General features: G+C 39.6%; 1 protein-coding gene and 1 long non-coding RNA gene across 3 annotated transcripts in view; both read left to right on the plus strand.

Annotated features, from left to right (window-relative positions):
• The window catches only part of GRM7 (glutamate receptor, metabotropic 7), a 758177-nt gene that overhangs the window by 409852 nt on the left and 342997 nt on the right, over window positions 1-5328 (plus strand). The window lies entirely within an intron of this gene.
• The window catches only part of LOC107182213, a 16829-nt gene that overhangs the window by 9732 nt on the left and 1769 nt on the right, over window positions 1-5328 (plus strand). Inside the window, exon 2 of the long non-coding RNA XR_001512929.1 lies at window positions 2327-2329. This is a non-coding gene — a long non-coding RNA (uncharacterized LOC107182213). The remainder of the gene's footprint in view (window positions 1-2326; window positions 2330-5328) is intronic.

Genomic DNA, 5328 nt, shown 5'->3' on the forward strand with positions numbered 1-5328 from the left:
GTGCCCACCTCCCCTGCAGTGAAGAAATTTTTGCTTACATCAGTTCATGAGTAAGGAACAACGTAGAAACCATGCTTGAATATGTGTTCTATCCTAATGAATCATTGAGCCTCAATCCATTGGTGCATGGGCCGTAGCTCTAACCACTTAATGAACTGGCCAGGGCTAAATGCAATATTTTATTTTAATATGCATATAGTTCATTCATGTAAACTGCCAAGGACAATATCTAGCACATAGGAGACAATCAAATGTTATTTTTATTGTTGTAGTTACCACCACCATCATAGTTATTACTACACCATTTTATTTCTGCAACCACTTACCTACACTCCCATCCATCCATCCACCTCTGAATCATCCTTCATGCCCTTGCATATTTGCACATCTCTCTGAATACCCTTCCTTTGTCTTTCTTATCTCTGTCTCTCTAGCTGGTTGTCTAGCATGCAGTCTCCCACACATACAAAACAAATAGTATTTGAAATACACATTCAAAATTGTGAAATATTTGTCCTTTTTTTTTTCTTTTGGCAAGGGGAAATATTTTTCTTTCTTCCTATAGTCTGTATGACATTTGATTGGGACATGAAAGTCACTGAGAAGAGAGGTGTCAGATTTTTGGCTTCTTCTCACCTGAGGGCAAAAGAGCCCTGCATGATTTGACCTGCCTCTTCTCTGGCTCAACATTTGAACCTCTCTCTGGATTACTGAGCTCCAGGTGCACTGGCTTTCTGTGTGGGTTGCAAACTTCTTCCTGGTTCCAAGATAGCATGTGTTCGTATTTGCTTCTCATAGCATTGGCTCACGAAGCTTTCTTTGACTTCAGTGTTTATCCCAAATTTTGCACACTCCCTCTCTGTTATTTCTCAAAGGGAGCTACATTTTACTTCACCACAATTATTATAGTTGCACTTAAGTACCTACTGTATAAATATTAGTTGAATGTCTGTGTCCCTAGAATTTAAGCTTCATGAGAACACGTACTGTATCTCTTGTTCATGTCTAGTGTGGTATCCAGCACATACAGGCCCTTAAAAACTTGTAAAGAGATTAATTGATTAATTAATTAGAGTGTTGTTCTGTACCATTCAATATCTCTAGACCTAAAATTAATCCTGAACATGCCTGTGAATACAATTATTAATTGCTTAAATTATATTTTATCAAATAAGGATAAACTTATTGGAGAAGAAATTCTTATCTTGAATATTTTAAAGATGGGCTCAGAGTTAATATCCATGAATTTCTTCCTTTATTGCCATATCTCAGATTTATATTTCCCTGGTACCCTGATATGTAACTCATACTGACATTAAAACAACATCCAATTCCAGAGTACTTTGTGTTGAGCTGGACATGATTCTAAATAGTATAGAAGAACATTAGAAGTCCTACAGGAGACCTATGAGAAGATAAATGACGTTTTATTGCTGGAGAAAGGAAGGCTTTGAGAGGGTATGATTCTGTTCAGGGCTATTAGCTACGAAGGGACAAAATAATATTTGAACCCAGGGCTCTCCAATGCTGAAACCCTCCAATGCAGAGCTACCTACGAAAATGCAATGGTCTTGGCTTACCTAAACTCTAGGTTTAACAAAGATTGCCCATGAAAAGACTTATATTGTACATGGTTGACTTACCGAGGGTAACAGATTACGAAAAATTTGTTAAATGTCATGATTTTTGTGTCCTGTGCTAGTTGATAAAAATGTTACTGGCACAGTGCATATACAGATCACAAGGCATAGTGCAGAAGTCTCTAAAGAAAGAGCTGATGGAATAGAAACTATTGATTTGCATACTTCTAAACCTTTTCCAAACCCTACTGCTAGGCCGCTTCTCAGTATTTTAGCTTCCCTGCTGCTTAGAGGAGACAGGGTTTGGGTCCATGAGATATGAACAACCATACAGCCCTTTGCACTTGACCCATCACCATGCCTCACATGCAGACGTGATGTATGGAGCTGCCATCTTTCACCAGGGAGTCAATAAGCCAACATGGTAATGACAGCAGAGTGGAAATTTAATATAAGCCTGGACCTCTGATGACATTGTTGAGCCCCAGACTTCAGCTTTCAGAATACTTGTTAGAAAATAAAAATACACTCTGTCTATTTATGGTCCTGTTAGTCATTAATTCTATTACTGATAGCTACATGCATGCCTCTCTGACATGGAATTTTGGTAGCTATAGAAAGCTGTGTAGTAAATCCTTCTCAGGTCATGTTTAGGATTTATTCTTATGGTTCCTAGAACTGAGTTTTATGGCAGAAACACCAGGATGTGGGGATGAGATTGTATGATGTCTGTCATGATGTTTTAGTACGTCTACCTTCCATTAGACTGGGCCTGTTAGTCTCTTTGCAGATGCTCTTCCTTCTGAACATAAATTAAAGTTCTCTTGGAGTAGCTTTGATAAAGAACCTAAATAAAACCAGATCCCAGGCCACCTTATATTTATAACCTGTATTAAGGATGTTAGTTCTGTGACATTAGTATTACTCATAACCTGCCTTCTGCCACAAAAGACATCATCAAAGTCCCCAAACCAAGGCCACAAGTCACTAGAGGAACATTCTGATGACAAATTCTCTCCTAGACTTTGCTATTTTGCTACCACTTCTACTAGGAGAGGAACAGGTTCCCAAGGTGCTCATTCTAAGTGGAATAGCGAGACTGAAAACTGCTCCATCCATCATTCAACAAGCGGGTCTTCTCAACCATGCCTCACCATAAGTGGCTTTATCCTGCCACTCACTCACATTGGACCTCGGAGAAGCTACTTGACCCACAATGGGCAAGATTGCATGGCCAGAATGCAGAAGTGGCAGCCTGTTCTTTATTTCTGACTGGGTGTGTGCAGCCAAACTACCAATTGCCTACTCTTCTCCTTGCCCTGCTTTGAGGAATTGAGATAGGATTTTCAGATGAAAGCCAGGTGAATCAATTGGACGTTAGTTTCTGAAAGGCTGATATGTATACCATCAATGAAGTGATTTTAGGTGTACATAAGTGAGCATTTAAATGTTTTAATATTCATGTATTTTATTATAGTTTAAAATATATTCTGGCATATCACATCTGATTGATTGGCCATTCATAGTTACTCAGTAGTGCTTTCTATGTATGCATGTGTATGCTTATGTTTTCTCTTAACATGCGTTTATATGTGTATGTGTGTATGTATGTACACAAACATGTACTGATATTTCCCTCTTTACTATGCTTATTTAAGTAAAGTGTGGTTTTTTAAAGAAATATAGTAATTATTCAGTGGTACAGATGGTACATGGATTTAGCAAAAATGTTAAAGTAGGGTATGAATGATTAGTGTTTGAGAAACACTATATAGTTCAATGACTCAACTCCAAGAATGCCACTGGGAGGAAGAAATGTGACAATCACCAAGGCTGACACATGGAGTATCCAGTTCAGATGGTTGGAATCCTTCCTAAATGAACTCAGCAGTTCTCATATGTTGCACTTTACAGTGAGTTTATCAAATATTCATTAAATTACTGCTATTAGAAAAGCATTATCTTAGTCCTATTAAAGACACGGAAATAGCGAATGTACACTTGATGTTTTCAAGGATTCTCTAAGGACATCGGGAAGAGCCTCACAAGATACAGTCCAATGACTTGTCCCACTTGAAAGAAGACCCGAGTTTCTGTGCTCCTTTACAAGGACCACAAGCTGCCCTCCCCCCTCCCCCCCTGGCCTCCTGCAATATGCCGCTTTGTACATGCTGGGCTCCTTTCCTTTCCCCCGGGCTCCACATTTGTTCCCACTCTAGGACCTGGAGACAAGATTTGCTTCTCCCACCTGGAATCGCCTTTCCCTATTTCCATAGCGCAGACCTCTCCCAGTCATTCAGCTCTGGCTACACTGGCACCTCTTCAGAGAAGGCTTTCCTGAATACCCATTCAAAGAACCCCCTCTACCCTGAGTCCCTGCAAAGGCTTACTCTTTATCTTATTGATTTGGTTGATTTTCTTCACAACACTTACCTCTATTAGAAAACTACTTTATATATTCACTTGCTTATTACCTATCTCCTCCAGTAGAACTAAATTTTACAAGGCCATGTCTCTCTTAGTTAACACTATCTTGCATCTGAACTAAATTAAAAAAAATAAGGTCTGGTACACCTCGGGTACTCAATACATATTTTTAAATAAGTGCATACAAAGCAGACATGATGTCTCATGCCCAAACTGAAAACACATTATGTAGTAGAGTAAGCATGTCTGATGAGGGCATCGAAAAGAATTTGATGATGGAGAAGGGATTTTCCTGATTTTGGGCAGATAGAGTTAGAAGAATGGGAAATTTTCTTGAAGAGGAGAATCATATGATCTCTTCTGGGTGAAAGAATGAGATACCCTTGGGGAGGTTCTGAAAATGCAGCAGGAGCAGGGACTCCAGTGGACACACTGCCATTAAAGTTAATGTGTTATGTGACACAATATCACACTGAAAGAACGGTACGTTTTCTCCAACTACAGACACCTAACTACTCTCTGTGAGACAGCAGCTTGGATTGTGCATGCAGTAGGGAGTCCCAGAAACCCTGCAGTTTGAGATGTGGCACATTCCACATCCAGGGGCTTTTTCTCTGTCATAGAACTAGGCTCCTCGTGCCTGTCTTGTGCCCCATAATTGTTGTATGGCAGAAGAGGAGTCTCTTATCTCACTGAGCCTCAGTTTCCCCATATATTAAAAATTACAGAGACATATGTACTACTATTTATAATACTTTAAACAATACAATAAAAATAAAAATAAAAAAATACACCGAAACCGGTTTGGCTCAGTGGATAAGGCAGCTCTCTAAGGGCTCCATGAGCTCCGGCATTTAAGAATTAGGGAATAAATCAAGGAATTAGATGTTGGGAATCTTTTGTCAAAGTTTCCATGCAGTACAACATTGACAAGTAGTCCCACCCAAAGCAATCCCACTGGGTATGTTTGGAAAGGAATGTTAAATGGTGAAGCACATAAGAGATTATGGTGACTCATACTAGGGTATTAGCAGAGGTCGTGGTGAAGAGAGGCCAGATTAGATATATTTTGAAGGTGTATCCAGTAGGGATTTTCCTTTCATCTGAAGTGGACTTCAAATCCTTGTGGCACTAACTAAAGTATCAGTGACACTATGACACGGTGAAAGTGAAAGGTCAACCCAGTGTCCCATGAGCTATATTAGTGCTGCTCTGTTTGTACAGATGTCTGTAGCTTACAGAACTTCTGCTCATTCTATAATGCGGTCCTTCCAACAATTTTGTGTGGGGAAAGAAGAAGGGGCAGGTGTACAGTTCATCT

Source organism: Myotis davidii, unplaced genomic scaffold (genome assembly GCF_000327345.1).
Source record: "Myotis davidii unplaced genomic scaffold, ASM32734v1 scaffold73, whole genome shotgun sequence".
In the NCBI taxonomy this organism is placed as follows: Eukaryota; Metazoa; Chordata; class Mammalia; order Chiroptera; family Vespertilionidae; genus Myotis; species Myotis davidii.